The following is a 17,499-nucleotide window of genomic DNA, read 5'->3' on the forward strand; positions in this document are numbered from 1 at the left end:
CAGCCCTGTGCGGGGCTCGAACCCGGACCGCCGAAGTGGCGGCCGGGAACGCTGCCAATCGCGCCATCGAGTCGTGTGTGTGTGTGTGTGTGTGTGTGTGTGTGTGTGTGTGTGTGTGTGTGTGTGTGTGTGTGTGAAGACTTTATGTACACACTTGGTGATAACATCAACGAAGGGGAAAAACCTACACACCTGTCTTCTATCCTAGGTCGAAACAAGAACAGGTCGGTTCATTTTGGTTTAAAAACCACAAGGCCAGCCATCCATCGCACTTCAGGACGTCATATCGTTTAAGGGAGATCTCTCACGAGTGAACAGCCCTGTTCCTGTTAAGCCCTTGACCTTAGAAATCGCCCTTTTTAGAGGAGGCTTACTAAGGTCTGGTGATCAGCAATGAATCTGTTAATGGTCTTTGTTCTTTGGGAGTTGGGGGGGAGAGGGGGAAGAGTGGGGAGGAAACTACTGGCGGTGTCGGGGAGCATCCACAAAGGGCTGAAATAAATTATCTCCCCATCTCCCCGTCCTTCCCTTTCGCCAGACCACCGGAGGGAACGAGAAATCGAGATGGGAGTTTCCCAGAAACTAAACTTTTATCTCCGTAGCTGTGGAGTCTATAACTTCCTTTGTTTTAACCCATAGGAGCAATTGTAACATGTCAGAACAATGTCCAGACTAGGTGGATGAGCTGAACAAGGACCTAAAGACTATATATATATATATATAATATATATATATATATATAATATATATATATATATATATATATATATATATATATATATATATATATATAATATATATATATAAAGAATGAAGGTGAACGATAAAAGTGAAATGCACAAGGAGAATGCCCCTTCCTGGCCTGTGGAGTTTTTGGGCGTCACTGGCGGTTGTGTCGTGTTAAAATGTTTTGGACACCATCTCTCTCTCTCTCTCTCTCTCTCTCTCTCTCTCTCTCTCTCTCTCTCACACACACACACACACACACACACACACACACACACACACACACACACACCCTACCTCTCACCAGCCCCCGATCCCCTCATATAGTATTCAGAACAAAGATCAAAGTCCTTAAATGTGTAAAACTCACCTTAATTGGCAGTTAAGGATGACCTTTAAGGATGGGACATCATTAGTGAATTAGGGAGGTTTAAGAATAGAACCCCAAAGGAGTTTATTGTGTTCAGATGTACTTTTGTCTCAAGAGGATCTGGGAAAATAGAGAATCGCTTGTATGGCAACGCCTCCATCCAATCAGCTGGAGTTATTGCCATACATGGCATTCTAGCTTTTCCCTCTCAAAGTATAAACATCATAGATCCTGTGATTCCAGTGCGAAGCCAAAGTCGAAGGCGCCGAGGAAGGTGTTCGGACAAGTCGAAGTCCATCCATAGGAAATAATCGATCGTTTGTGTCCTGATGTGTGAAACGGTGGCTCCACACCAACTCGTAGTCCGGAAAGGGGTGGATCCTCAAAGGACCAACGCGGAGAGGGACCTTGCAAGGGACTTTAGAAAGGAATTGTTCATCGCCTTGGGCACATAGATGGCCGAGACTTCGTGATGGGGGCTTTTGTTCCGCGTGGGGCAGTGGGCGCTCATTAACTGCCGGTTGGGAACCGGGTGCGGGGTGCGACCGTGTGTGAGGAGAAAACGCCCGGTTACTCGTTGACGCTCTCCTTCTTCCGCTGAATAAAATCGCCTGGCGGCAGCTAGAAACCAGATGAAAGGTTGTGTTCAAGGTTAACCTCCGGAAGATATTCTTAGCCTTTCTTTAGTCAATTCTGAGGTTGATGAATACAATCAGGCACGGTAATAGAACATGAAGTTCAATAGGAGACCTTTAGGTCCATAATGTGGTCGAAAAATGAATATTTTTATTAGTTAACGAAATCACTACAATATTTAGTCGCTTACCCATAAACACCATTCATAAAATGTGCAGCCGACGTAAAAGTTCATAGAAAAACAAATTCGAAGTTTAGAATCTGCATAAGTTAAACTTTGATCATCATGAAAGAAAAGATGCATTCACGTGTTGAAAAATGTAGCTAGCAAGGTATGGTGAATTATATACTAAATATCCAGGTGTGATGTATTTACCCCGTTATCATGTAATTTTACACACACACACACATACACACACACACACACACACACACACTTCACGGTGTGAATTAACTTCCCCCCCTCCCATCTTTCGATCCTTCTTCCCCTGGCTAGGGGGGGGGGGTCATTGTCTTGTGTTAAACTTCATCATCATCATCAATCTCATCATCATCATCATCATTGCCAGATGTCAGGAAAGTTGACCTTCGTTTATGATTATGTCACATTTACATCAAGCGTGGTACAGGCAAGGGAGAGAAGAAAGTTAAAATAAATAAATAAATATAAAGGCGATATTTCAGAAGTTGCTTGCCCTCCTGCCAACAACGACGTCGGGCAAGTGGAGGAGGAGGAGGAGGAGGAGGAGGAGTAGTGCACAAAGTTCCTTATCAGAGTGACATCTTTATGGATTTTGTTTTCGCGAAGAACAGGTGAATTTGCACCAGCTAGAAAATGTGTGGATGTGCAATGTATACACAGCTTATGTGTGTTCTTGCTCTCTCTCTCTCTCTCTCTCTCTCTTTCTCACTTTCTGCTCATTTGCATGCATGTATCTGTGTGAATGTATCTTTTTGTATCTGTGCTACTGTTCACATTGTGATTCACCAGGTGATGGAGTGTCTGTTGCATGCTTGATTGATGGATAGATGGATTGCCAAGCTCTCTCAGATATCAGCTTCGCAAAATTGAGTGAATTAGTTTATTTGTTGGTTTATTGTTATTATTTTGAGGAGATTTAATCTGAGTGTCAGCATTGTCGTGTGTGTGTGTGTGTGTGTGTGTGTGTAATGATGATAATAATAGTAATAATAATAGTAATAAACGGTTTATTGAAAACATGGCAGCCGAAGGCTGAAAATACACATTTTAAGGTAAGAGGGATTAACATAGATGGTACATGATAAATGATTACCTGTACGTATTATGATGAGTGATTGTACACTATACAATTATAGAAAACATGAACATATAAAACACGATAGCGTCTTGGTGTTAAAATGATGTTTGTATTAGATGTTGTTTAATAAGTGTACATTAGAAGGTATGGGACTGTGTTATATATGTCTGTGTGTGTGCGTGCCCTCATTTGCTAATTTTGAGAATTTGAGTAAAAAATTGCCCAATTAAAGACAAGGTATTTGTCAATTATTTTTCTTTATTAACGTTATCTTGTTTATTTTCCTTCATATATTTATATTTTTATTTTCCTTTTTAATATTTAATTATTATTTAATTTATTTTGTTTATTATTATTATTTTTTTTTAATTGTTCTTAGTATTTTAAGACAGAGTGATACTTTAATATAGCGTCTTCCGCACTGTGGATTGTAGCGTCCTTGTTTCCTCTCTCTCTTTGCCGTGGTCGTGCCAGGAACCACGCGTACTCTTGAGTTTCCACGTGCCTCCCCCTCTCCCCCTTCCCCTCCCCACCACGTTCTTCTTCCCATCTGACATTGTCTGTCGACCAACTTCACCTGCTTGCGTCTCTTTGCTCCCACACTGCCTCGATTCTTCTCACATTCCCTCTCCTTCAGACCGTCTTCCCCCTACTCCCCCCCCTCTCTCTTTCTCTCTCTCGCTCTCCAGTGGTTTTTATATTTTCTGAACACCGCTTTTGAACGTGCGAGCGTTCTCTCTCTCTCTCACACACACACACACACACACACACACACACACACACACACACACACACACACACACACACACATACACATACACTCTCACTCACACATACACACACACACATACATACATACAATATATCCTCTCACTCACTCATACACACACACTCACTCGTACTCTCTCTCTCTCTCTCTCTCTCTCTCTCTTTTCTCACAGACATACACTCTCTCCTCTCTCACTCACTCATACTCTCTCTCTCTTTATCTATCTCTCACATACATACACTCCCTCTCCTCTCACTAACTCATACTCTCTCTCTCTTTCTCTCTCCTATCTATCTTATCTCTCATTTTTCATACTCCCCTTCCTGTTCTCTCCCCCCTCTTATGTCACCGCCTTTCCGCCTCCACTCTCCTTACAGCCTTTCTTATAACCCCCTCCTCTCCCCCCCCCCCGCCGTCCCTCGTTCCCTCTCTCCACAGTATAAAAGAAGATGTATGTTCATTACCCTCCCCCTCCCCGTCCACTAAATCGGTGTGGAGTGAGCCATCAGAAGAGCCAGAACACCCCCACCCCCCTCTTCCCCCTCCTCTCCCCCGCTCCACCCTCCTCCCCTCGTCTTCCCCTCTCCACCCTCCTCCCCTCCTCCTTTCCCTTCCCTTTCCTCCCTCCCTCCGTTCCTGCCATTCGCTTACTTAGCATATGCTATTGGAGCCGTATTCTTAAGACTGAAATTCTGGGGATCCCAAAATTGTGGAAAATGGCAAAAGAAAATGGTTCTTGTGCCCATAGGGAATAAGGTTGACTTTTGTGACGATTTTTCTTGGAAGTTCTCCCCAAGTGATTTTTTTAAAATTTATTATTATTATTGCTGTTGTTATTTGTGTTATTATTATTTTCAGAAAATGGTCGTTTGACCTTGTGTCCGATTCGTGACCTCGTGTCGTCGACCCAGTTTTAATGAGAATAATGAGGACCGATTGGTCTGTGGTTGAGCCATTTTAAAACGCCTTTAAACACATGTCCGAGTGTATGTATATATATATATATATATATATATATATATATATATATATATATATATATATATATATACACACCTTTGTCTTCAGTCCCTCAATTTTAACTCTTTCTCTTTCTCTTTCTTTTTATCCTCTCTTCGTCGTCGTTGTCGTCGTACCTATAGCTCCCCTCCTCATCTCCTCCTCCTCCTCCTCTTCAACCTCCTCCTCCTCTTCTTCCAATATATATTCCTCCTACTCTTTTCCGTGATTTTTTCTCTCATTTGTACACACCCTGCTCGCACGCACGCACACATATGTACACGCACATGTACGCACGTACACACACGTACACGTAAACACCTGCGAACACACGTACACACACGCACATACACATGTACACGCGCACATACGCACGTACACACACACACACACACACACACACACACACACACACAATGTACACACACATATACGCACATACAGGCACACACGTGTACACGCACATATACGCACGTACACAAACACGTACACGTAGACACCTGCGTACACACGTACACACACGCACACACACTCCGTATGCCCCGACTTGGTGTAGAGCAGAAATAGCAAGAGCTTTTAGTCGATCCAAAATAGCCCCGCTCGGAATAGCACACTGGGTGCGAGGAGGAGGAGGAGGAGGAGGTTGCTGAGGTGGAGTGAGGTTGTACTCGCAAGGTGTCGAGGAGGAGGTGCTGTGGTCGGGAAGGTTGTATTTGTTTGCATTTAAACTTTGATTCGAAAACCGAACGGTGACCGTTATGACGGTTACAACGGTTAAACGACGGTTAATGTGCTATTTAAATAGAAGGAAAGACGGTTACGGAGAGGAAGGAATTGCGAATTTGAAATTACCTGTGATGCTTTTTTTTATGGGAGTGGTCAGAAGGTGTTGTGATGTCATGATGAGTGTGCCGGTTGTGATGATTAGGTGGTGTGATTGGCGAGATACCGGTAACGGTGGTTGTGACGATGAGTGTGATGATTGGAGGGGCAGGATGAGTGATGTGTTAGTGAGGGGTCTTACGCCAGGAGGCGCTGAGCTCTGTCTTCCTTAGGACCCTTCCTGTATTTTGCTAAGTTCAGTGAGACAATAAATGAATAAATAAGTTTGTTAATAAAAATGAAAAGAGGGTTGTCATTTTTATATATCGTGGTCATCTTCATTGTATTGTGAATATTTTAAATATGGAAACCCAATTTCGATCTCTCAAAGAATCCCAGTGACTGCCACATGTCCGAGCTCTCGTAGTTCACAGGGCAAAGGGTGCCGCCTCGGACGGGCTGCATCAAAGCATTTCTGTCCGTAAACTCAGCATAGTTATGATATATACACTTTTGAATGTGCTCCAAGCGGTTTCGGGTTGTAAGTTTTGTGTGTGAGTTGTGGTTGTAACCAAGATGCTCCGGGTTGTAGCTGAGGTGCCTAAGGTTGTGGTGACTCAATGCCTTGGCACGCCAACTTTCCTCTTGCCTGGCGTGCCACTCCGTGCCACGCGCGTGTGTGCACGCTTGTGCCACTGTCTCGGTGGGTGAAGTTGTGTGTGCGTTCTTGTCGTCGTTCGTGTGCGTATGGAGTAGTGTGTGTGTGTGTGTGTGTATCCCTCATCTTTGGTTCACACTTACATACACACACACACACACACACACACACACACACACACACACACACACACACAGGGTGACACAGAGCAAAACAATTTCCCCGGAGATTCTGGTGTGAGGTCAGGCCACTCCAGTCTTGGGTCAACACAGGTCAACAATATTCCCTTGGGTCAACAGACCGCTGGAGGGTTGGCTATCACTGGTCTGGCTGATAACTGGGTCGAAAGAAGGCGTGGGAGGGAGGGGAGGGGGGCTGAGGGGGAGGGAGATATGAACTGAAAGGACGTTACAGCCTTGAGCATAAGTCCTGGTACACTAAATTGATTCCATCAAAATAATTTTATTTGGAATAAGATAAAAAATATATTTTTGGTAAAACGGGCACTGTTAGTTAGTTAATAAAATCTCATGCTGTGTAGCTTCACAGCCGTTTACGTGAAGGATGCAGTTGCCCCTTATTTGGTTATGCATATCTTTTATTTATTAAACAAAATCTTAAAATTGGAGCGGCCTTCCTGTTGTGCTGTGTCTTGCTGCATTGGTTCTGACCCAGGGCAGTGGGCGAGATGCAGGGATGACCCGTCACCCAGGAGGAGTCAAGAAAAGAGGTTGGGAGGGAGGGAGGGGTGGTGAATGGGAGTGGAGTGGGTGGGGATAAAATGGGTGGGAGCGAAATTATGCCTTTTGACTTTAGCTACCCTCCTTGTAAGGGGGAAAAAGCCGGTTTATGTATGTAACTACATCGTATATACTTTAGTTGGTTTGGATCTTTTGCGCAGATCTGTACCGTCGGCTTAGTAACTGCCCTCATAAATGGGAAGGTTTACAGGATTTGAACCGGTGTTGTGGATGGGGGGAGTAGGGGAATTTAGACAAGGAACGGAGACAGCAAAGGAGGAAGATTGAAAAAAATGTATAATGTGTTGGTTGATGAATACCTTGTTTTAAAGACAATCTTATATGAATGCTATTATTTATTTTATTTATTTATTTCCTTAAACCCTCTCCCCCTCCCACGGGAAGGAGGGCATGTTTCCCTGTGTTTGGCCTAAGAATTGGCCAGACCAGGCTAGGCCCATAACATTTATGCCGTGCGGCAGACTAAGTTTACTCACAAATGTAACACTGGTCCACATTAAAGCTAATATATATTCTAGACAAAAGTCTGTTGACATCTGCTAAACATGTCGACAAATTACCACGTGACCAATAGTAGTTTTGTGATTTCGGACGATATGACGTCATGAATAGGCCACGCCTCCATGGAAGTCTCCTTATAAATATATAAAGTTAGACCCTGCGCGTAATAACATAATCGAGGTTGAATAAATCCCGTAGCTGAATGAAATCATGTAGCATTCGCTAGAATAAAATAAACACGTGTATACAAGGAGCTGCATACCTGAGCGACATGACGTCATGTCTACAAGTGGTTTGTTTTATTGCCTGCTTATTGCGTTTGTATTTACTTTTTCTTATTTTTAATTTATTTTTATTTGAGGAGAAGGTCAATGTATGGTATATTTTCATTCGTGACTTTTTTTATCGTGGGGGGTTTTTTGTTATTTTTAACGCTTTCCGTACATTTTTCCATTTAATCAGCATCTCTTTCTCTCTCTCTCTCTCTCTCTCTCTCTCTCACACACACACACACACAAACGTATACCCTGTTAAAATATTCGAAATAGGTAAAAACTGAATTGCTAAAGAATTAACCATAAAAACAAAACAAGAGGAAAATCTTGGAGAGCTGGTCAAAGATAACTTAACATCTTATCCGCCCTAGATCCGAGTACGCAGCGAGGTATGGTCCCCGCATCAGATGAAGGATATAAACAAGAATGGAAACTACAAACCGTAGTGGCCAGATTGGTTATTAACCTTACAAAAACACGCGAAGAGCGATTGAAAACAATGGGTCTACCAACATTGGAAGAGAGAAGAGTAATAGATGACTTGATAGCAATGTTCAGGATTATTATTAATATTTATTTATATTTTGTTTATTTATTTTTTTATTATTATTATTTTAGTTTGAGGTTTGGCTGGCTGTCAGGACATGAAAGAGAGAAGATAAAATTGACAGATCTCATAGTCTGGAACGAGAGAAAAAGAGTCAGAATCGTTAGGTCATGGGGACAAAATTGAAAATCCAGATGTCTAAATGATCTCAAGAAATACATCTTTATTAATTTCCAAGAATAGCTTAGAAGCTTATCTAGATCAATCAGAACTAGGCATGATAGAAAAAATGACGGGATCCCACGAGTATTTGTCCTTCCCTGGGTATTATGGTGAGGTTAATATACACAAATATATTGGCTAACGAATGGAATAGGTTTAGTAAATTTGTAGTGAGGCTGAAACTATCGGTTGTTTAAGAAGGTTAGATAACTTTATGAATGGGGATGGTAGGTGGTAATGGACATGGAACCGCCTAGTGTAGGCCCTATGGTCTCTTGCAGTCTAAGGTCGGGGCCTGAGGTTTGACCTGACGAAGAAGATTTCGACCTGATATCGATTGCCTCCCCCTCTCACCTTCTTCCCCCTCTTCCCCTCTCTCCTCTCCCCATCTCCCCCTCTTCCCCTCACTCTCTCCTCTCGCTCCCCAGCACCTACCATGATTTTTTAACCAAATTCTCAGTTCCCCAAGCCTTGTTAACCCAAACTTACCTAACCGAACTTGCAGTAATCAAAGTGAATTTGGCGAAATGCCTATGAAATTTTGGCGAAGTGCGATTTGATAAAAGGATATAATAAAATTTTATTAAACGGAAGTCGCTGGTAATTGCCTCGTAGGGCTTCCACGCAAGTCTCCATTATGGAACGGAAAAGGCACAAAGGCGACGTGTCCGTGTTTTCTCAGTCACATTCCCGACCTTTTGTCCGGTCGGTCACGTGGGGGGCAAATCACCACGGTGGACGTAGAGGACGTGCCTGAAGAGGAACACAGCGAAAACGGTTAATTAATCAATCAATTTATGTATTTATTTAGGTATTTATATGGCACATGCACCCATTACAAGAACGCTCTCGATGTGCTGTAGCCAGAGAGAGAGAGAGAAAGAGAAAGAGAGGACAGGGTTTCCCATCATCGTCACGTCCTCCAGTTTACCAACAATTCTATCCTTGTAGATAATCTCGCTTCTGTGGTTTATTATCTGCCATGAACTCTCCCCCCACCAGCCAAATGGAAGATATAGATAGCCAGAATAAATATGTTAAAGGACGACACTTTCAAGCAAGTAAGACATAGATCGTTGTTGTTTGGGGGGGTTGGGATTATCGTAATGGAGGATACCCCTCTCCCGTTTTCTTTGCCCCCTCTTCCTTTTTATTCTCCTCATCTCGTACCTCCGTCCTCTGTGCCCGCATAATCCCCCCAATACCCGGGTATATCCCCCCACTCCCACCTCTATTCTCAACCACCCCCCACCCCCTGCTGGTCATTGCCTTCCTCTCCCTTCCCCCCTTCCCCCCATCCCCCCACCGGTCCATCGCATGACCCGCCACAAAACTAGTCATACCCGCTTTATCCTCCCCACACCCATCCCCCCGCTTTATCCTCCCCACCCTCCACTCCCCTGCCTTTGATATGGGGGATGATCGTGTTGTCGGGATCGTTTGACCTGTGGGGATCCCGCAGATCACTCTCGGGACTTAATCCCTCCGGGAAACGAAGCATTTGCTATTTACTTGTGTTTTGTTCTTCGGGGCTTTGACACACACGCAAGACATGCTACTGTTTAATACCACAATGGTATTTGGGGATAATAGAGCCCTATTTGCTACCGGGGTATGGAACCTCCTCACTTCACCACCTACCACCACCATCAGTCACCCTCCACAATCTCAACCCACCCTCCACAATCTCAACCCACCACTCTTAGAACCAACTCTATTCAGATATTTTGATTTACCCCCTTATGGATTTGTTTTAGTTTTGTTTATATATTAAGTTATTTATTTGGTTGTTTAGTTATTTGGGTCTCATCGAGTGGTCTTGCTGATGTGTCTTCGTCTCCTCTCGTCGATCCAAAGGATTGACTCCAGATTCAATCTCAATTCTTCCTCAACAACCCTTGCTCCACTTCCCACGGTGGTAGTTGAGGACGCTTAGTATTCGCTTGTGCTCTCCACGTTGTTGTTGTTGTTGTTGATGTTGTTGTTCACTAGAGTGTCTGGCCGAGCAGTCCTGTCTCCTTGAAGAACGCTATGGCTGGAAAGGGCTTTCCTCATAAGACCTTTGTAGAGTATATTGTGTTGTTGGCGTGCATGATTGTGGACAATGCAGTCTTCCATTATGTGTTTATGGTATGGGGTGAAGTTTTACATCCTGATGTGGTTTCATGACGTGCACGCCCCCTCATCAGGACCTCCTGTTGTTGTTATTGTTGTTGATCCTTCCCCCCCCACCCTCACCCCCACTCCCACTGGATGACGTCATCGGCGTTTAAAACCCGACCATCCTGTGGCGATCACAGATTCAGAATTTGAACAAAATGAACAAAAACTTGATCTGCTCGTGACGTATCTGCAGGGGAGGTTAACCTTAAGAAGACTTCAAGGGTGATGTACACTCAGAGCCAGTGGAGGCGAGAAGAAAGAGTTTTAGATTTAGTTAAAACAGGTTAAAGTTAAAACTGGTTTGGTCTGACCACGCGGTGTCGGGTCGGTTAGACAGATCTTCAGATTTTGTGTTTTTATTTATTTACTTATTCATTGATCTATTTGTGTTTGTTTTCACTCATAGATATACAATTCCTGATTACACACTTTTGGTGTAACCATAGCATGTAATTCTCAAAGCACACTTCCAGCAATATTCCAAATTATATTAAAAAAAAAAAAAAAATGGACTCCACCCTTTCCCATCCCTCGTCACCTCCACTCCCATTTCACCTACTCCTACTCAGACTCCCACGCTCCTCACAGCTTCCTTCCCCCTCCGTCCTTCATCCTAGACACTAATTGTCCTTTCATCCAATTTGCAGGTAAGTCGGCGGATCGACGGGAAGGGCGGTGTCCAGGAGGAGCTCAAGTCGACTGACTCCGAGAGGTGAGTGAGAGTCAGTCACTCGACGCGGGACGAGAAGAAGAGAGAGGGGCTGGGATGGATGGAGATGGGAGAGGAGGGGATGGAGATGGGAGAGGAGGTGATGGAGATGGGAGAGGAGGGGATGAAGGGTGGGAGGTAGCGCAAAACCAGTGCAGGGTGATTAGGGAAGGGAGGAGGGAGAGAGTGATGCTATATGAGGGAGAGAGAGAGTGTGTGTGTGGAATCAGAGCTGGGGAGAGATGGTTGTGGGAGGGAAGAGGAGGGAGAAGGTGGGTGATTAAGTTTTGGGGGGTAAGTGAGAGACGAGGAGGGGGGAAATACGTCTTTTTAACATTCAGTATGTGTTCGTGTTTATATTTGCCCTGTGTGTACGTGTATGTACGTACGTGTGTATGTGTGTGTGCGTGCCTGTGTGCGTGTGTTACTTCTTTTTTTTATATTTACGGTTTTTGCTTGGGAGATGAGACTGGTTCGTCGGTCACCCTCTACAAGGTGAAAGGGAGGAGGGGGAAGAGGAGGAGGAGGAGGAGGAAGAGAGGTAAGTCTTTGTTTGAGGACGATCAGACAGGAAATGCTGAGTCGTTCGGATCTCGGTCCTTTTTACGCTGACGGGGGAGTGAGAACGGGCGTGAGAGAGAAAGGGGAGGGGTCTCCTCTCACGTGAGAACAGATAACGAGAAGAACGAGCGCGTGAGAGACCTGAAAGACTGGTCAAACCAGACCGCCTCTCCCTGAAAACTTGTCTCACGTTGTTGTCGTTCGGGACAGTGACGTCACAAGACGTGACGTCACACTGACGTAATTATGACGTCATAACTCTAGCGTTACGTCGAGCTAAACCAGTTTAATCGGTGACTCGCCTAGCGTAGCACAGAGGGGGGGGGGCGCTTCTGAACAGAGTAACAGGGTCCTGTACCCCTTCCTTGTCCCCCTGGAAAACGGCGGGGGGAGGGGGGGCTTCTGTGCAGGGTCGTAGGGTCCTCCCTTTCTACTTTCTCCCCTTCCCCCCTCCCCCTTCCCCTTCTTCCTCTTTCTCTTCTCCCCTTCCCCGTTCACCCCTCCTCCCATTTCCCCCCTTTCCCCTTGTTCCCCTTCTCCCACCTTCCCTCTTCTCCCCCTTACCCCATCCCTCTTTCCCCCCTTCCCTCTTCTCCCCCTTCTCTCTTCTCCTCCTTCCCTCTTCTCCCCCTTCCTCCTTCCTCTTTCTCCCCTCCACCCCTCCTCATCCTCTTTCACCCCTTCCCCCTTTTCGCCTTCACCCCCCTACCCCCCCCTTCTAGTCCAAGAATACGAGTAATTTCCTGTTGGCGACGAATACTGTGTGTTGATTAGACTCCCCCCTTAATCCCCCAACCCTGAGGCTAACCTTCGCACAAGAGGTTGTAGAGGGGTTATCACACTGGGCTAATTTTCCCTCCAACCTCCGATTAATCGGCGGTACCGCCCACCTCCTTTCGTCGTAAAATCCCTGTGGGAGATTATTTTGTTTTCTCGGCAATTTACGTAGAATGTCATTTGGTGTGATGGAGGTAGATTATTTTCCTCCGGCAAATCAGATTCCTTCTCCAAAGCTGCGGACTGCAAATTTTCTCCAACAGTCGGAGGAAAAATAGCCCAATGTGATAACGGCAAACTCCCTTCACAAGTCGCACGATTGTGCCAATCACTGCAATTCTTGCCAACTTCTCTCTGCCCCCTCTCGACCAAATCGCCTCTTTTCCCTCATCCACGCTTCCTATCTAGCGGTGACCAGTCAGTAACACTTGCACCATTTCCCATCTTCCTTATATGAGTCATGTGCGCTGGTGGCGTCATCGGAAGCGTGCTGGTCTCGCATTCGTTTAGGTATGGGTTCGAATCCCGCACTCCTCTCCCGTTTCCCAGATTCCCAATAGTGACTGTTATTTACCATTCCCCGTCCCTGAAGCGCATAACAGGGCAAAGGTGACGACTCCGGCCGCAGTTACACAGCGCCTCTTTGAATAGTCTCTTCACCTTATTGCCTCTCCAGCCTGTATCGCGTTATCACACTGGGCTATTTTTCCTCCGACTTTTGGAGCAGATTTTCAGCCCACAGCTTTCGGGAATGAATCTAATATGCTGGAGGAAAATAATTTTCCTCCGGCATATCAAATGATATTCTATGTTAACTGTTGAGAAGACAAAATAGTTCGCCATGGTGATTTGACGGCGGAAAAAGTGTTGGAGGTGGGCGGTGCAGCCGATTAATTGGAGGTTGAAGGAAAAATAGCCCAGTGTGATTACGCTTTTATTCAATTTCGCGTCTTCCTGCCTTTCAGCGCAATCTCCGGCATTGATCTCTCCGCTCCTCTTTGTGACTTCTTTTCATGCATTATGTAATACAGCCACTGAATCGCCCAGTCATTATCCATTGCACCTCCACCCCTCCATCCACACACACACACACACACACACACACACACACACACACACACACACACACACACATATATATATATATATATATATATATATATATATATATATAAATATATATATATATACTCACACTCTCACTGTGGACACCCAGCACAAAAAAAAAAAATAATACAAATTAGAAAGAGTCCAAAGAGCAACAACAAAGGTGGCCCCAACACTCAAAATTGCCATGCGAACAGATTGTCTAAACTGGAGCTGCCAACCCTGGAACAAAAAAGAGAAGGAGGAGATCTGTTGGCCATTTACAGAATCATGAAAGGCATGGAAGTCCTTGACAGAGAAGACTATTAAAGTGGGATAAAAGTAAAGCAAGAGGACACGAAAAGAAACTCAAAAAGGATAGTTATAGAAGAGATCTGAAAAAAAAAAGTTTTCCGCACATAGTGTATGTAAACACCATACAATAATTTAAGACCAAACTAAATGCTGAGAGATACAAAGAGGTCACTACGAGCATAGCTCCCCTTCCCGTATAATACAACTAGGTAAGGACCACACACATCACACAGACGTGCACTCACGCGAACACACACATACACAAGTTGGTGTGTGCATTGTAAGGTCACAGCATTATCCATAGATTGGGCAGTATATGAGCTTTGAGCTCTCATTCGAAAGATTAGTAGCTGTCGATCATGAGATCAACACATGAACTAAGACCATGGTGAACCACACACACACACACACACGCGTGCACACACACACACACACACACACACACACACACACACACACACACACACACACACACACAAACACAATGTGTTTCATCTCACGTGAGCCCAGTAAAGCAATTGATCAGCTTTGAGGACTTCTCTGGCTGACGTCAGACGATATTATTCAAATTAAGAGGGAGCTTTGCAGCCCTGAATAAAAAAAAATAATGAAACTCGATCGCCTTGTCTATAGTTCCTTCGGCTGAATATAATCACAAGGGATATTATTTCTGACATTTAGTCCACCCTATGGACTTTGCTCAGGTGATCGCTAAGTGGATTTTTTGTTTGTTGATTTGATTTGATCATTTTTAGCGAAACTATATTTCACACTTGCTGTCGTAAGTCGAGAATCCGTCCCTCTTTTCTGTCGTAAGTCGAGGACTAACTACAGTTCGAGCTCACCAGCGAAGTTCCTCCTGGAGATGGAGATGAGGTTTGAGGTGACGACTTTACCCCCCACCCCACCCACCCCAAGTACCCCGTCCCCCGAGGGGGTGGGGCGGGGCTAACAACACATGTGGGACTCCCCCTGGGGGGTGTTCGGTCCATCTCCCTCCCGGTCGTTCTTGTCTTCGACGGAGGAGGATGTGATTAGGTGGATGGAGTGGGGGGAGGTGGGAGGGGAGGGTCCGAGAAGAGGGAAGGGGGGGGAGATATCCCCCCCCCAACACAAACCCTCTTCATCATCCCATTCTCGCAAAAGGTGTTTTTTTTACGTCATTATTGCGATCCCTTTGCACCTGTTCTTTACAAAAGTGCCGTTGCCAGGTGAAGGTGATGCTTTGAAGTGAATAAAATCGCGTGGCGGCAGGAGGTTAATATGTCAGATGACCTTGTTTCTCTGACAAGGAGAAGGGTTCTGGAGGGCGTGCAAGAGCAAAGTTGGTTTTATTTTGCAAGGGGCGTGAGTCAGGGGGGGTTCTGTGAAGGGGGCGTATCCAGGATTTGAGTAAGGGGGTGTGTGGATGTAAAGGGGTTTGTGACGACTCGCAGTAACATTATTTATTTAATTAATTTATTTGTTTATTTAACGTAATTTTTGTTTTCTAAAGTTGCATAGGTCATGTTGTGTAGTGTTGATGGTGAAAGACTCTCTCTCTCTCTCTCTCTCTCTCTCTCTCTCTCTCTCTCTCTCATATTATAGCAACAGACTCGTAAACGTTCTTATGAAGTGAGCATGGCCCGCGGGCCTCTTTTACACCATAAGGGTGAAGTCAATAAATCTTTTTACACTTTGATGTAGAGAGACGTTTCAATTTAATCTACTTATTCGTTTTTATACTTTATTATAAAGTACGTCTGGTTCTTCAGAACGTCGTGGAGAATTCTCGAACATCTCTCGAGTAATTTGAGTATGCAAATCCAGTTTTTGTTGCCTTGAATTAAACAGAATAAAGACATAACTCTTCGGTTTGGCCGAGACAGATTTGAGGACTCGGGAACTGAGAGAGGATTCCCTCTGAAGTCGGCTGCCGTTAGCCAGAATAGAGGTTTTCAACGCCAACACCGGTGTAACGCATCCTTCCCCCCTCCCCCCCTCCCCCGGCCCCCAGTTGAAAAATCTGTATCACATTGTGGCAACATGGTGAATGGTGGGAAGGAGGAGGAGGAGATGGAGATGGAGGGTGTTGCATAGTTGGAGGGACTGGTACAGGAATGCTTGTGAAAGGAGGAGGAGGAGGAGGAGGGGGTGAAGGAGAATGCCCTGGTCAGTGGCCAACCGCGGCGCCTCGGGCGTTGCTCTCGGCCCATTCTCCTCCTCCTCCTCCTCCTCCTCCTCCTCCTCCTCCTCCTCCTTCTTCTTCTTCTTCTTCTTCTTCTTCTTCTTCTTCTTCTTCTTCTTCTTCTTCTTCTTCTTCTTCTTCTTCTTCTTCTTCTTCTTCTTCTTCTTCTTCTTCTTCTTCTTCTTCTTGATTCCTCCTACTCCTCCTCTTCTTTTCTTCTTTTTTTCTTACTCCTCCGATTCCTCCTCCTCCTCCTCCTACTCCTTCACATCTTTCCACTTCTCCTCCTGCTCCTTCTCATTCTACTCCCAGTACTCCACATACTCTTACCCCTACTCCTCCACATCTTTCGTCCCCTTGTACTCCTCGCCCCCCTCTTACTCCTACGCCACCTCATACTCCCACTCTTCTTATTCCTCCTCCTCCTCCCCCAACTCCTCTCCTATTAATTTTACTCCCCTAATTGCCACTCATATTCCTACTCCTCTTTCTGAAACTCCTGTCCCACCTCCATCCCCTTATACTCCTTCATTTTCTCTCTTCTACATTCCCTCTCCTCCTTCTTTCCCTCTTCCCCCCTCCTCTTCTTCTTCCATCTCCTCCTCTTACACTTCGTCTTCCCCTTCCTTCTCTTCCCCCTGCCACTCAACCCCTTCTAGTGACAACTAGGAAATGTGCTCCTCATAGTTTGAGGGGAGGGGGAGGGGGGAGACCCCAATTTGCCCAGACTCTTCCCCCCCTCCCCCTCCCCTGCCCCCCTCCCTCCTCCCCTTGCCCTCACCTGAGTTACAGCTGAGAACCCTTGACTGACTAAACCTAACCTAAACTAACGCAAGACAGCAGCGCAAGATTGTCCACTACAATAGAAGGGCTGGTGAACTACAGTCCGTAATATTGCATAGTTTTATGGACCAGAAGGTCTCCGGCCGGTGTGCTTTTCCTTTGTAAACCTTTGAATCGATTATTTTTAGCCAGAATAAAGTGAGCAATGTAGCTAATTTTGGACTTGATGAACCCCCAAGACAAAGGTGGGGGTGGGGTGGGAGTGGCTGGAGATTGGTTATTATATAATTTCTTTTACTGTCGCCAGACGATTTTATTCGGTTGATGGGAGCCCACCCTCCCTATTTCTTCTTGTCACCTACTTAATTTTCT

The 17,499-nt window shown here is 45.2% G+C and overlaps 1 protein-coding gene across 4 annotated transcripts in view; it reads left to right on the forward strand.

The window, feature by feature from the left end:
* LOC143026453 (uncharacterized) overlaps positions 1–17,499 on the forward strand; it is a 232,385-nt gene that overhangs the window by 130,127 nt on the left and 84,759 nt on the right. For 2 of the 4 annotated variants that reach the window (XM_076186868.1, XM_076186870.1), the window contains exon 2: positions 11,377–11,441. The exons of the other annotated variants lie outside the window; for them this stretch is intronic. The gene's annotated coding sequence lies outside the window, so the exon portion shown is untranslated. The remainder of the gene's footprint in view (positions 1–11,376; positions 11,442–17,499) is intronic. 4 annotated transcript variants of the gene reach the window in all.

The sequence above is a fragment of the Oratosquilla oratoria genome, chromosome 6, assembly GCF_046742065.1.
Source record: "Oratosquilla oratoria isolate Oo_2021 chromosome 6, ASM4674206v1, whole genome shotgun sequence".
In the NCBI taxonomy this organism is placed as follows: Eukaryota; Metazoa; Arthropoda; class Malacostraca; order Stomatopoda; family Squillidae; genus Oratosquilla; species Oratosquilla oratoria.